The 16,749-nt window shown below is 38.6% G+C and overlaps 1 protein-coding gene across 2 annotated transcripts in view; it reads left to right on the top strand.

Moving 5' to 3' along the window:
• Positions 1 to 8,583: 8,583 nt before the first annotated feature.
• tiam2b (TIAM Rac1 associated GEF 2b) overlaps positions 8,584 to 16,749 on the top strand; it is a 51,347-nt gene continuing 43,181 nt past the window's right edge. For both annotated transcript variants that reach the window (XM_039693168.2, XM_039693167.2), the window contains exon 1: positions 8,584 to 8,740. The gene's annotated coding sequence lies outside the window, so the exon portion shown is untranslated. The remainder of the gene's footprint in view (positions 8,741 to 16,749) is intronic.

The following is a 16,749-nucleotide window of genomic DNA, read 5'->3' as shown; positions in this document are numbered from 1 at the left end:
CTGCTGCTGCCAGCTTTTGTCTTCAAACACAAAGAGAGTTAATCCGTCTGTCCTGACACTCATTTAGCCTAGGCTACATGAGAACAGAAGAGTCCGGGCACTTTCAGCCGAAGGCCTGTAGGGAGCACCATAGAGCAAAATGTCTAACTTGACAGATGAATGTCCTTCTGCTACTAAATTTGGCTATATTATGCAGTGAAACAATGAGACACCCCTCGCTGCAGCCTGGAAACAATGGCTGCGTGTGCATCGATCTACACTTCGGATTCTGACCGGAAAAAGTAGACTATCCGGGTATCTTTGAAACACTTCAACATAGGCTACTACCGTTTGGGACGCACTAATTCTATTTTCGAATACTATTTAGGACGGATAGTATGCGAATTGGGACGCAGCATGCGTCTCAAAAAGCTTAGACAGCTGAATGGGCTCTTGCACGGCGTTATTTCCGGTGAAGGATTAAGGATGCTCGATAACTTCCGCCGATCATAGAGTCCAATGCAATACCGAGAATTTATATTGAATTTTATACTCCATGGTTATACTAATGAAACGTAAGTCACAAAAACAGATAAAACAGACACCCCTCGTTGTGTTTATGCTTCTTTTAAAAATTATATTAAATAAACATAACTATATATAAAATTACATCTAAACATATGTACGTTTCGTTTCAAAGACGGGAGGACAGTAAATATTGAAGACTCTGCCATAATCCCGTTTTCTCCGGTTTTCCTCCGCTTTAATCTACACAACCGGAAATGGATGAGCATCCTTACGTCAAATGCGGAACTTATGCGTGCATATAGCCCATTGTTGCCTCGCTGCCCTATCAGGCAATAACTTTAAAGATACCTCTCTAAACTGATGTTACAACAAAACAGAGAGAGCTTTGGTGATAAATAAGCAAATATCAGATGAAGGTAGGCTAAATAATTTTGGATACATAGTATGTCATTACATGCTAAATTATGTTTTGATACCACCCTTTTGTTATGTAGCGAGGACTATTTGTCTGCATGTTAACATTTGGCTAATAAATCCCTTATTTTCTTAACGTTAAAGTCTGTACATTTACAAACGGCTGTGAAAGCGTTTGACCTCAAAGTCTGTCACAAACATTTTGGCTTTTGTTTTGGGTAATATTGGCCCAAACAGAGCCCGCGCACTTTGTCATAATTGCGAGAGTATTTTTCCCCTTAATTTTTTCCCATACAGAATTCCCAACATTTTTGAAAAATGTATAACCAACCAGCAGAAGGTGAATCATAACATTTCCACAACTTTTATTTGAAGTTAATATGTATTTGAAATTCAAGACAAAAGGACTGTGTTTATGGTTATGTCCTTTTTCTAAGTCTTGATTGTCAAAAAAAAAAAAAAAACATGTTTTAATAAGGACATTATTACAGCTCTTCTCTCCCCAGTCTGGTTGATGGCCGCAACGTTTTCAATGAAGCCACTTCTTTCGAAATTCGAAATGTTATCGGCCCAGTGTGTTGTGATTGGCATCACTCAGCGCGTGCTCGGGAAATGTCCCGCCCCTTCATAACCACAAGCTCTACTCAGATGTAAATATTAACAATGGAGTTTTCATTTTTGGCAATTAAATTGGCAATTTTAAAATATTTCGAGCTCGATTCAGACCCTGACAATGTTAACGGGGGGATTGTGCAGAACGGATTTCACAGGATGTTTCAGAGTGGTATGGATTTTTTGTAATTTTCTGGAGCATTGTAACAAAAATGCATTTTATGCAAACAAATATTTAAAGTGTAGGGAAACAGACTCATTGGCTGCATCCAATCAATGCAACCTTCAATGTTTGAAGGCAGCATATCCTTCACTGCCTTTGCTATCCCACAATCCGCAATTTCCTGATTGGTGGAGATTCTCTGTACAATCATGGATAATGTCGTTTTTCAACAGGAATTCCACTTTTGAACACAATTATAGAATAAGTTGAAATAATGCAAGCTGATGGCTTAAACAAAAGAATATGCCATCAATTAATAGCCTCGATCATAGCTCACAGTATAGGTCTGCCTTTAATGGTTTATTGTTCAAAACCAATTACCCAGAAATCAATGGAGACAATGAATGGGATTTTTACTTCCTTAACCTCACTGTTTCACTAAAGCATGTACGCTTAAAACATCTGCCAGATACCTTTAGCGTACTGTTTATATTCACTATACATTTCGGGGTGCACTAATACTATAAAATTTCGAATGGATATGTGAATTGGGAAGCAACGCAGGCCTTCAGCCATTTGTAAAAAGTAAGCCACACTGAAAACGGGTTATTGTTTCTTGTGAGGTGAGGAGAGGGTAACTCATGTCTCCTGGGCTCCAAATAACAATGTTACTGTCCATTTACGCAGCAGACAGCGGTTTAACACACAACAGAGGTCAGACAGAAGGCAAGACACTCAGTGTAAACAGAAGAAAGTGTCTGTGTTGGACGGAGAATGGAATACTACGTGTTTTTATGTTTCCTATATTTCTTCAGAGCGGTCATGTGGCCAGCGCAATGAAACTTAATGATAATGTGCTGTCCACAAGTTCTTAACAAAGTGTGTGTGTTTGTGTGTGTGTGTTCTACAGCAAAAGCAACCCCAGAACAGAACCAGGACCTTCATACACTCTTAAAAACAGGTTCCAAGAGGGGTTCTCAGCAATAAGAACCATTTTTGTTTCACAAAAGTGAACAGTTCTTAAAATAACCCTTTTTTTTCTTACTGTGAAGAACATTTTTAACGGTTTTCTCCTTAGAAGCTTTTGTGCAATGGGAAGATCCATGGATGTTGAAGTTTCTTCATGAAACCATGTTAATAAAGAACATTTATGTATTAAGAGTGTATATGTGCAATTTATGATTTGGCCCCAATTTGATTCTCAATTCCTCACAACCTCCAATTTTTAGTGTCACATACATACATTTCAGTTACAAATACCAGAGAATTGAAACAAATTTCAATAGCAAAGATGAACAAAAAAAAAGCCATTGAACATATTTTATCGAACAACTTTAAATAATTTCTAAAAATTGTTGCCACTAACTTTATTTAATTATTTAATTATAAATCGTTCAAATAATTACAAAATAATAATAAAATAATTTCAAGTGAATGTTTTAATTTTCAACTAAATATAGCATCAAAACACATTAGCAAATAATCAGTAATAACAAAGCACAAAGTCTTTTTCTCTTTTTCTTTGTAGCTGTTTTTATAGTGCTTTTTCATTTTGAGTAAGGAATTAAGGCTTCATATTTTTATGTTTATGATATTATTCTAAAAATAAGGTCATCCAACCAAATTTCAATGAGGCATTTTACTTTATCTTTGCGCCAGGTTAACACACGATTCATTTGCTGCTCATTTTCAAGCTGGCCGATACCACCTCAAGTGCTATAACTAATATGAGTATAAACTCTAAGCTAATATGCAATGATAAAAGGAAAAAGAATGAGATCGGAAAAAGGAGGATTCATCTCGGGTTGGTCACGTTAAAAAAAAAGTAATATCCACTATCCTTCCTCCACTGCTTCTGTTTGTCTGGCTCAACCAGACAATGGTGGGAGGAGTTAGTTTAAATAGCCTCTGTCCATGAGGTGGGCTATTTGTAAATAGACACTGCATTAAAATTGCCGCCCATTAGAAAATGCTCCGCAAACTAAACCAGAGCTTCATAGCTTCATTCTGTGGATGCAACATTGGCTCATTCATTGGCCGGCTGAAGGTAGGTTTTGGAGAGATGCTGAGGTTCCTGTGCATTCCTTAGGGAATGTGGTTTTGAGCTGTGAGTCTCTGTAAACCGCAGCAGCAAACTTACTCATGACTCATTCTTCTGGTTTGACTCATAAGAGAATAAATTGCTCATTCTAACTAAAATATAAAGGCCTGTGACGGGTTTGTTCATTTTCCAGGGAATTGTTGTTGAAGCTCTGTAATTATATGGGAAGAGTTCCATGGTTAAGGGTGAGACTCCATATAGCATATGATGGCAGTGTGTTCCATAATACACTTTTTCCCAATGTAAAATTCACTCTGTCTGGGCATTGGAATCATATGGAATTTAAAATACCCCTGTAAGTCAATAATTTTATCCCTTTAAACTCATCTTTGATCACCAAAATGACACACACCCACCTAAAGGATTATTAGGAACACCTGTTCAATTTCTCATCAATGCAATTATCTAATCAACCAATCACATGGCAGTTGCTTCAATGCATTTAGGGGTGTGGTCCTGGTCAAGACAATCTCAAACTGAAGGGCAGAATGGGAAAGAAAGGTGATTTAAGCAATTTTGAGAGTGGCATGGTCGTTGGTGCCAGACGGGCCGGTCTGAGTATTTCACAATCTGCTCAGTTACTGGGATTTTCACACACAACCATTTCTAGGGTTTACAAAGAATGGTGTGAAAAGGGAAAAACGCCCAGTATGCGGCAGTCCTGTGGGCGAAAATGCCTTGTTGATGCTAGAGGTCAGAGGAGAATGGGCCGACTGATTCAAGCTGATAGAAGAGCAACTTTGACTGAAATAACCACTCGTTACAACCGAGGTATGCAGCAAAGCATTTGTGAAGCCACAACACGCACAACCTTGAGGCGGATGGGCTACAACAGCAGAAGACCCCACCGGGTACCACTCATCTCCACTACAAATAGGAAAAAGAGGCTACAATTTGCAAGAGCTCACCAAAATTGGACAGTTGAAGACCGGAAAAATGTTGCCTGGACTGATGAGTCTCGATTTCTGTTGAGCTATTCAGATGGTAGAGTCAGAATTTGGCGTAAACAGAATGAGAACATGGATCCATCATGCCTTGTTACCACTGTGCAGGCTGGTGGTGGTGGTGTAATGGTGTGAGGGGTGTTTTCTTGGCACACTTTAGGCCCCTTAGTGCCAATTGGGCATCGTTTAGACCTTTTCTTGACTATATTATCAACCAGCTAATAATGTGTTACTAATGTTACACAAACCATGTTCTCATTTGCCATCTCAGAGTCAAGGCAGTTGCCTTCTAACAGTCATCAGAAATGCTTTGAACAACCCAGAACATCAGTGGAGAAATCATATAGTTCATCATAACATCGTAATATTCATCATATACTCCCATATGATTCCCATATGATTTTTCATTAGATTTTCACTAACAATAATGGTTCCAATTCCAAATTCACTTGCCATTAAGGAGTCGGTACTCTGTTCTAAATGTGTATCTTTAACTAGAACAACCAGACAGTGGTTGTGTCTTAAATTATGTGCTACAAACTGCACACTTACTATTCCTCCATCTACTGTAGCCATTTTAGAAAGGTGTCTCAACACTTTTTTTACTGTAGCATTCACCATTTTCCAATTGACGGAAATGATTTCAGACACATGTGATGTGTTCATAGCCCCTCCTCTTTCTCTGCATAGGGAACACTGAAAAAATGGTAACATCTGAATTAACTAAATGACCAGGTCAAAAATATCATTTCACATCAACGAATCAACCGAAATACATTAACTGATACCAACAAAACAAAATGGGTTAAATCGGGTTGAAGGCTATTTTTACTTGTTATTAAAAATTCCATACTTTGTTTCATTCCAGTTTCATTGCAACCAAGTCCTAGGTTTAAGTGTACATGATTTTTAGACGAATTCAAGTCTTTTTCACCCATTCATTAAAAAGGTCCAGATCCAAAGAGTCATTAATTCAGAAACCTGACCATGCTGGTTGCTCTGTGTGTTTTTCCTTGTGAGGATAATGTAATAATGTCAGTTTATTCTACCCTATCTCACGTCCAATTCGTACAAATTCGTACGAGTGATTAAAAAGTGGCTAATTCATAATAATTCATATGACCTCACTCGTTCGAATTCATACGATTTGTCTAAACCCACGTGATGGTTAGGTTTAGGGGCGGGGTCAGGGGTTGGTCATTCGTACAAATTCATACAAATTGGCCAATTCGTAAAATATGTACAATTTAGCAAAATCGTACTAATTTGTACGAGTGAGGTCGTATGAATTGTTACGAATTAGCCATCTCATAAAATTCGTACGAACTCCTGTGAGATCGGGTTGGTTTATTGTCTTATTTAGAAACAGATATACACAAGAAACATATGTGCATACAAAAAAAGTCATTTACATAAGAGAGTAGAAAGAGAGAATCATTTCTTCAGTACACAGTACACGTTTCTTGTGTGGAAGTCTCAAAGTTTGTTTGATTGTTGTAGTTTTGCAGATTTGATGCGTACAATCCCGACAATCGAAAAAAAATTCCAGTGTAACGTGTCCACAACGTATACATTAAAGAACTGTTAACTGAGCATCATGAGATTTCTTTTAGAACGTGGAACTGTTTCTGAATAAGAATTATTTCGCCCTTTTGAGGCGTTTATTAAACTTCCCCAACAACGTTTCCTTTAATCCGTCTTCAAATCCCACTGTGCAAACTTCAATCTTCCCTTATCCTCAGTGTCAATACGACTCATCATGAGTTTTTTTCTGCCTCGGTGGAGTAAAACATGAATAATAATTCAAATAGGCTATATCTACTGTGGGCGGTTTGTTTCCCATGAGGTCTCTGAGGTTGTTTCCATCGCATGATATGATTATACATCTCTACTCTTGAGATGGCTAACTCGCGGGCCCCTCGGCTATGATTCGCTATTAACATTAACAAGGTGTATAAGATGTGAAATGTTGCACTGAGATATCAATGCGGTCAATCCAGAGTGGAGGCCTGGGGTAACAGTGTTGTAGGTAATAGTGTTTGTGTGATCAGTGGACATTGCTGAAGGATAAAACACACGTGTGCATGTGTGAATGAGGACGACCCTCTAAACAGACATTGACCTCAATGAAAAGAAACGCGAAGGCAGGAATAACAATAGACCATTCCCAGCAAAAGTCTTAACCAGTCAAGCATGGACAATATTAGTCTGGCTGTCTGGCTGGGTTTGAATCTCTGAGATGAGAGGTCAAAGGGTTGTTTCAAGATACACATTCTTGCATACGTATGTGTTTTAAAAATCTAAATCTCATTTTAATTTGTTGTTGATCATGACATAGACATGACTGTAATGCGGTTTCATTAACATTCTTAGATGGGTTTACGTGGGTTTTTGAGTTGTTTTGAGAGAGCCTGAAGTGTCTTGTAGAAATTGAAATCAGGCTTCTCTTGTTAACACATTAGATATCTTAACTGTTTACGGAGACGTGTGGATTGTTCCGTCTCTACACAGCCAGCCTTTAAGAACACAAGACATTAAAGTAATAGGTTACAGCATACGCGTTTCTCACTTCTACTGAAGACAAAGGAGAATTTTTAAGGAATATAGATGATGTTTTATTAATAAAACAAGAGTTTTAATGCTGTTGATGTTCTTTAAGTCTTCATAAGCCATAGTGTTGTGTTATGCCCAGTATATGATTTTGGGCTGTCCCAGATAAAAGATGACCAATCGTGGCGATTTCTGTGGTCATCTCTCCTAAACGGTGGTTCTACATCATACAGTGAGAGAGGTTCAAAGATGGACGTTGTCATAGTCTTGCGACTAAAGATAACCTGAGATCATTTTCAGGAGGGTCATAAATTTAATATGTTTATCTCACAGTGTGTTTGCTACAATGACCGACGTCTACTGACTAGCCAATAAAAATGCAACAAGCTAAAATTACTTACCTCAAGCTCCATTTGCAAAATTTGCACACCAATTTGGTCTCTTTTACTTAACTATGGGTAGTCCATATTCTCCTCTTTCACTTCCTCCTCTTTTTAAGCGCAAATAAAAACAGTTGCCAAAGTATTCATCTTGCCCTATTAGTTTACCTCTAGCGCATGCTGATAACATTTTATTCTTCTACTACCTGTGTCGTAGCCAGTGTAGTCTATCTATGTGATAAGCAAGTATAGTAAACTAATATACTATGCGCCACTATTTTTTACTGTATTTGTCCTTTGACTCCATTTTTATATCCTCTGTACTCCTGACAGTAAAATAAACCACAATAAAGGTTCAGACTGTGATATACCGTGAAATCGTGTCTTCATCGTACAGTTCTAACAGCCATTCAGTTATTAGATCCATGCCATACAGTGTGGTTTCTAATTATCTTATGGTTTGCTGAAATCACATGCTAGCAGGCATAAGGAAATATTATTGGATTTTAAGTTCTTCACTCCACCACAAAAGAAATGAGGTCATTGTGATGTTTATCACGGATAAACATTTAAATCCGTTCATACAACTAATCAAGTCTACCAATCCCTCTCAGACCACTACAAATAAAATTGACAATATAGCTCATTCACCGCTTCATAAAGAAACGATATTCATGCGAGATCAGTCAGATTTTGTGAAAAGACATCAGATTCATTGAAAATATCCGACTAAAAACAAGACATTTACAAGACTTAATGCTAAAGAAACAGTGTGTGAAGTAACATTCACGTGAGCACTAACCTGGTTAATAAGTGAATAATATCGACAGGAATGCGAATAACAACTCAATGTTTCTCAGTGGGCTGTTTTACAGAGATTTTGGAGAGGGGGGAGGTGTGGTTTGGGCGCGCGCTTCTTTGGCTCATGATGGTCAGTTGGCGTTCTGCGCTTGAGGAGAGAACGACGTGTACTTGAAGAAAAAGCCATATTAAAGGATGTTGTTTCCTAAAGATAATATTGTCTAGTGACTATGATTAATGATCAATAGTTGTCTTCATTTCAGCTGTGGTAAGTGGATCTTAACTTTTCTTATATTTCTGCGATGCGTTTAATCTTGGTTCAGCGCTGTGAAATTTGAAATTGAAACGGTTAAAGTTGAGCGTATACAACAACTAGTTTTTTAGTACTATTAGTAGGGAAGCCTTTAATTTATTGTTTGATGTAACTTTATGGCATGTCACAATATGAAACGCGACAGGCTTAGTGATCGTGTAAAAGATAAGATAAGATAAGAGAAGATAAGAAAAACTTTATTGTCTGTGACAAGTGACAGAAATTTGTCTTCGACAAGACCGACTCAGATAACAAACACATAAAAACATGGATACACTCAAGACAATTTCAAAGAGCAAGCATCTATGCATAATAATCATTTTGCCACGGATGTCGGATCTCTCTCTGTCTCTACCGCTGTTTTTATTTTTATTAAATGTACATACAATAGGCTACTGAGCTTTTATTTTTCCTGTCTGTTTCTCATTTTTCTCTGTTAAGAATAGGCTATTGCACAGCAATAACACAGAGCCGTGGCACCAATATATTTGGAAAAGTATGATATGTTCAGGATGATTCATTCATTAGATACCAAATATAACCACGTGTCATTTATTTTAAAGAAAAAGCCTACGAACACACCGACACCATGTCCACACCAAAAAGACACTTTGTTTAAAATGAAGACTCTGGGTGTCAAACTAATAGCTAAGTGTTTTTTTATTTTTTAATTAATTAATTAATTAATTAATTTATTTACTTTTGTTTCGTTTTAATTTTAAAGTCGACAGTCTCAGCATGAAACAGAAGTTGTGATAGTCTTTTCTTTTCTATTGTGTGACTTGCATCTGCGGGACTTGATTTTGTCCATGGGGAATTGATTGGATGGTTGTGGTTTGCTATTGGTCGATCTCATGTGGGTGACAGGTGGTTAATACGTCATCAGAGAAGAGACCCTGCTGCAAGAGAGTTAATTAAAGATAAAAAGGGCACATATACTTAAAAAAATAATGATGTGCTCAGATTAATAATTTATAATAATGCAATATTCCATAAAAAAATAAGATTCGTCAGATTTGATTACATGCTGACTTTAAATGTTCTATTTTGTGCATCCTCACCAGCATAGCAACATTGCCTCCGCCAATGCGTAAGATTGAGGTTGGACTATCTGTTTGCCCTGTCAAAGGGAGTGTTAAGAACACCTGTTTGGAAACATTTGGTTAGTCAAATTTTGTATCCACTAAATTTGAAGAACCTTTCTACCGTCGACAAAGCACAATCATATATGCAGGAAGAGTTTTGAGGGCACAGATTAAAATGCTATAGGTCTTCTCCCAATTGCCTCAGTATTGAATAAAATGATGTTAATGAGATTGTCCTCCATTTGTTTTAATGATAGCTATTTAAGGTCTAAGTAGTGATGCTGAGCAGTATAATCTCATTCTCCACCCATATATTTTTTTAATAACAGGGGCTTTACGTTAATAGGAGAAACCTATTAATGATTTACACTGCGCGAAATCCACCGCATGTTGCCCCCTTAGAGTCCTCATGCGTCTTTATTGTGTCTTCAAAACCCTTATCCACCCCCATCCGCAGGCTGTGTGTGTGCTTCTTTGTTGCCGCCGCCTTAAAGTGTTTGCTATGGATTTCAAGATCTCAAAGAGCATCCAGAGACCAGCTGGATTCCCAGAGTGCAGCTGAGGTGAATGGGGCTCAAAGCATCAGCTGGAGATGAATAAAGCCATGGATTTGGTAGAGCGAGCGTCTTCAGCAGCAGCAGAAGGTTTTTGACCTGGATTTTTTCTGGCAATCCTTCCAGATTGGCTCTGTCATGGAAACGCCATACCATAATCTCCACCACACACTCCTGCAGCTTCCAACTAAACCGGCTTTTTGATCAAAGCGGCCACATCATAATGGAACGCGCACGCTGATATATAATGAGCTGCAACTGAATTTTTGCCTGTGATGGTCCACATCTGAAATGCTATATTTGGGTTTCTCATCCAAAAATGTTTAGTCTGCTGAACTTAACTTAACTGTCTGTGATGTTTTTGGTCTTAAAGGTTAAAAGGATGTGAAAAGATGGTAACCAGGGACTTTCAAGCTCCATAAACATAGGACTCTTGCACATTATTCCAAGTGTTCTGGAGCTTTGTACGAGGAACGATCAATTAAAGTAGTTAGGTCAATGACACGTTCTTTATTTCTCTAGATTTTTTTTTATTGACTTACTTCCTGATTAAGTGCGTTGATTTCACATTCACATGAATCGCGCCATTTCGAGTGCAAACAAACTCAGACCAGGTAGTCTAGGGTTTGGTACCCCAGTGCAATCTTGGGTTCGCAATACCAATTTTTCCATGCGAAGTTGCGAACCGTACCCAGTTTCAAACTAAACTGCCGGGGTGGTTTCAGTGACCTGAAAATCTTGCTCTCAAATCACACTTGGCTCCTTATAACGCATCAAGCCAAGTATGACATCAGTGGATGTCACGTCATTGGTTCTGGCGTGCATTTAACTGATCGTGATGCATTCTCATTTCCCTTTTCCCCTGGTGCAGTCACTACACACTACATTTAGTGCTGACAAGCGGTTTGATTCCATCTCTTGATTGTGAAATATTAGCTCTGTTGTTTGATTTCAATTGAGCGTAAGAGCCAGGTAGCTGCACCTGGACATCTGACAGCAGCGTGCCAAGTTTACTCAGTGATGCTAATGCACCTGATAATTGTTGGTAAATTGTAAGCACATGGAGTTGAGATTGGTCTAATGTTTCAGAGGTTGAATTCTGTCCAGGCGTCATTCGGGCTTGTAATGTCTTTGTGTATCAGATCTCCATCCAATGTTTCAGTCAACAAGCCAATGTGTTCAGTGAGTGTCAACCAAGCAAGTGCAGTGAATAGTAATGATTATTGCCCTTTGAAAAATGGCCTTGCTAGTTATGCATGCGCTGTCTGCTAATCCATTAGTTCTGGTTATGCTTTTCGACACAGATTTTACATTGGACATCAATTATACCAAAATTGTACAAAAGTAGCAAAAATGTTCTATGAATCAAAATAAATTGTAAGCTTCTTCTCATTTTGAACTCCTTCCCCCCTCCATTGGTGGAATTTTCTGGCAAGCCATATCATATCATATATATATATATATATATATATATATTATATATATTTTTTTTGCTATCCTAAACTACTTGAAAGGTCAGGAGTAACCATATTAGCATCATATATGCATAATCACATTTCTTTACAATGTGTACATTTGTTTAATTTAACCCTTATGCTGCATTAGGGACATTTTTGGTCTTTTGCAGTTTAATTTCTTTGACCATTTTGGCTGTTTTAATGCAAATGGTATGAAATTTGGCAAAATTGTGACTTTTTGGATACATGTAAAAAATGTGATCCCATTTTGCAAAATATGTATAACACACACTGTGTAGATCAAATAGTAACACTCAGCACCATAAAGACCAAAAATGGCCCATTGAAACCCATTAAAACGTTGTTTAAATCTGAGGCTGTCAGTAATACATGAAACATGATTTTTGCACAAACATCCTTTCATTTTGAAGCAAAAGCATTATATTTGCATTATATAGTGTATTCCACCAGATGACGTCACTACATATTTATTCCCTATGGGTGGAAATGCACCTTATTTTAGGCAATAGGCAATGTTTAATAGGTGGCCATTTTTGGTCTCTAACGCGCTAAGTGGGATTTTTTGCAAAGTGGGACTGTGATAATCCAAATCTAAAGTTTTCTCTTTGCATTTAGTTTATTGAAAATAATTGAATTTTTGTGTTTTTTCCTCTTATACAAATCGATGGTTTCGCAAACAAAACTGGTAATTAAAGGGTTAAAATCCTGAAATTGAATAGATTTTTGGTAGTTATGATGAGGACTGATGCTGGTTAAAAGATTTAACTTGGTAAAAGTGGAAAATATTAATAATATATAATATTTTAGGCAATGTTTAATATGTGGCCATTTTTGGTCCTTAATGCACTCAACGGTGTTAAAAATCTAATGCAGCACAAGGGTTAAAACAGAGGATTATGTTATATGGTATATCTTGTTTGCCTGTATAATGTGGCATTCTTTGACCTTTTGAGCTGCATAGTTCATGCCGCCCTTCCGTTCGAATACTGATGAAGCATTGTGAGCTCTCAGCTGCTAAGGTCAAATTACACGGACCGCAAGGGCAGTGGGTTTTATTGTCATTGTGTTATTGATTTTATAGCACCAATTTGCCTAATTAGTCTGTATTTGGGCAAGATTTTAGCCAGAAAATTGAATTTGTTGAGAAGTCAGTCACCTTCATTTATATAGCACTTTTTACAGTGATAATTGGAAATTACAGTAACAGAGAATGTTTTGGCTTTACAGCAGCTCTAGAATAAAGTTATTTTCCAGCTGAAGTTAGTTTTGATTGATTGATTCACTTCCGTTGCAAAAATCATTAGTTATTAACTTAGGGGCCTCATTAACACGACGCTGGTGCTGGATGGGCAGGGCGAGCTGCAGCGACAATCAACTGAGGTGAAGCCAGGGTGCCGGAGGACTGGGGTGAAGGCCCAAGGGGGAGTTGAAGGAAAAGAGGAGCCCGATGAAGCCAAAGAGGTGGAGAGATAAAGCAAAGCTGAAGCCCGGCAGTCCATGGTGTAGTAGACAGAACGACGACCGATCAAGGTGGAACCAGAGGGACGACAAAGCCTGGTGAAGCCGAAGGGATGACAGCCCTAAGTGGAGCCGAGGGAGGGAGGCACCACGGTGGATCCAACTGCTTGACAGACCTAGGAGGAGTGGTGTACCGTACCGAAGGTCCTAGGTGGAGCTACTGGGTCTACCCACCAGGACTGGACTGACAAATACTTTGACTGCAAGGCGACCCAAGGATGACCAGAGATGAAGCTAAAGGACTGAGGAGAGGCAGTGCAGGCAAAGCTGCAGTCCTGAGAAGTTCAGATGGGTGAGAACATACAGGCACATCAGGGTAACATGGAACAGGCATAAAACACAGGAACTCTCTAGGCTGGCACTGAACTTAAAGACTTGGAACAGGCAGTTTAAAAACAGGCAGAGGGTGTGGGGATGTGAGGCAGGGTGGGAAAACCAAAACTAAGAGTTCAGGACTGCCAACAAGGACAGGCTCAGTGCATGGAAGAGAAATTGGCCTTAAGCACTCCCTGTCCCCGTCTATGAGCAGTTTCGTCCGTTGTATTGAAGGTGTTGGGCTACAGACATCACCTTATACTCCACCAGTGTTTCTAGGGGCACAGGCAATGTTGCCAGCTCACACAGAAGTAACCACTCCACATAGTCCTTGAAATTATCCCCTCTCCCCTCTTAATTTCCCAGACCACACCCTGGTCCTTTCGCTCAGACCTGCCCGGAAAAACACACACAGGCTGGTGTCGTCATAGTGGATTTGAAGGTCCAGGAAAGCCTTTGTGTGTTCCTCTAGGGATTGGTTCTCCTGGGAGAGCAGGAGAATCTAGATTGCTACTAAATCCATATAATTTGGTCAGTTCTTCTGTCACAAATCGGGTGCAATAATGAGGAGAAAATGGTCTAAATGCTGCATTCTTTGTTTTATTAACAAAAGGAACTCAGAAACAGGGCTTAAATAGACAGAACAAACCAATCAAAGAAATGTGAAAACATCTGTGACCACTTAATTAAACTATTTGTTCCCTAGGAGACTAACTAAAACAGAGAAACTAGAGAGAACTGAGCCACAAAACTGAGGCCCTGTTTACACGAGAACGCTCGCGGGTGAAAACGTAAAAATATTTTATCGGATGTGCCTTTCGTTTACACGGCGACGGCGTTTTTGAGGCTTAAAAACGCAAAAAAGTGAAACCACCAGAGTGGAAATCTTAAAAACGCTCTACCGCCGTGTTCCCGTGTAAACGGTAAAAACGCCAAAGTCTGCTTGACAGTGAAGGTTGTACACAGGCGCGTGGACTTGGTGTTGTTGTAGTATGCACTCCTAGCCGCCTGAAGTGCGCACTACATTGAATTTCACACACTTTTGCGTCACCATTTGCACGCGGATTTCCCACACAAAACGCTCGTCTAAACACAGAATAAAAAGTGATGACGCAACGCCACTTTTGCGTTTTCTCTTCAGAATCTTTTCCGTGTAAACATAGCCTGAAACATAATACAAAACTTGTTTTTCTAAAAGTACCGACGTATCAAGTCGGTACTGAAATTTAAAACTGTTACGATACCAGCATTTCCCTCTATCATTTTGAGCACTGTTGAACAGATTCTTAAACTCCTCTCATTGGCCATTGTGTTGACAAGTTTAAAAGCAGGGGACTATCAGTATATCCCTTATATGTGTTTAAGTGCTCGATGAAGGGCGTCAAAGATGTCATTGTGGATCATTGTAGCCAATCACAGACATATATGTTGAGCGCTTCAACACAATGGCCAATCAGAGGTGTTTAAAAATCCGTTCAACAGTGTTAAAAATGGGTAATTCTGCAAAATTCAACTCTACAAAACCCATCTAAACATAAAAAAATATGTTTATCCCTAACAGTTGCTTATTGAGGCAAAAATCGTAGTTAATAGTTAGTTAATAGTGAGAATTCCGTTTTTAAAAGTATACTTTTTACATACAAATAAAATTTACATACACATTGTAAATGTTACAATATAACACATATTAGTAGACACATATATAATATAACACATAATCCATATTAGAAGCAACGGGACCGTTCAAATCACTAAATTATTAATAATAAGAAAAAAATAGTTTAGAGGTTAGAATTGAAAAGAAGTTAAATGTTTTGTTGGAACAAACACAACTTCTACTGATCATGGTAAGTGCTTTCATTTTACATAGCAGCTCACTCGCTTGGCTCCCTATGAAATAAAAATGGAAGATAGTCAGGGTAGAATTTATAGATTTTTTTTGAAAGGCAACATTTATTTTGTTGATGTGTGGATAATTAACTTACTGGTTAGACTGATTTGACAAATGTCCATCAAACAAACATATGGCTTTTTGTGTGAAATGCTTTCTGTGTTAGCCAGCTGTTTGTGTTTGTTTTGCTTTGGAATCGGTAATTAGTGCCATGCCGTTTAACTTTTATCCGAGAAAAAAAGAGGTGAGTAACAGATTGGACCTGCATCACGTGTCTCTCCTGTTTTCATTTTTCCACTGCTAGTCATTGTGGGCTCTCAGCCCTAATCCACCCTCTAAAGTGCCTTGATGTCTTTGTGCTGTGGGCTGGAAGAAGGACCCTCTGTTCCCCGCTGTCTGAACTGCTGCCGTACGGAATTTTCACTGGATTTTCTCCCTAATTAACCCCCATTTTTTGTGTGCAGAGACCCACTTTTTTGTGATGGAGGAATGCGATAGGCATTAGTGCTCCTTGAGTTCTGTTGTTTTTTGCTAAGCCTGGCTCAATCTCAACATTGGGCCGCTTGTTGGGGCCCAGTAGAAGCATGTAATTGCACAAAGGCCATGGAGATGGTACAACACCGGAGTACGCGTGATAACATCTTCACAGCTTATTTTAGCCCAGCTCAACTCAATTAGTGTCACCACATGCCCTCGGACCAGCACTGCCAAAATTTATAGAGGCCTGCTCCTTGAACAGACTGGCTTTTCAAACTTGTGACTGAAAATTTGGCTAATTGAGTTGAGTGCCTTATGATCTTTCAAATCTGAATAGATGTTTGCACATTACATTTAATCCATTGTAAACTAGATTTGCCTTTCCTAAAGGAATGGAATTTCCTGCAGGTCTTTACAATTGATAAAAAATGTCAAAAATACACCCTATTAATATTGTAAATAGTATAAAAAATATTTTTAAGCCGTGTGTCCACCAAAAAGGCCAGTAATTGTTCTATTGTTTTTAATGGGAGTGCCTCATATTTAAAGACGACAGCAGCCTGACGAGGCGCTGAGTATCTGTTTCAAGCTGAGTGCTTGGCAGTTTTTCCAGACACCGAGAGTTGAAAATTGTTCAACATTGGGT

This window comes from Pimephales promelas, chromosome 13, assembly GCF_988280905.1.
Source record: "Pimephales promelas chromosome 13, fPimPro1.hap1.1, whole genome shotgun sequence".
In the NCBI taxonomy this organism is placed as follows: Eukaryota; Metazoa; Chordata; class Actinopteri; order Cypriniformes; family Leuciscidae; genus Pimephales; species Pimephales promelas.
This window is presented reverse-complemented; position numbering and strand designations above follow the sequence as displayed.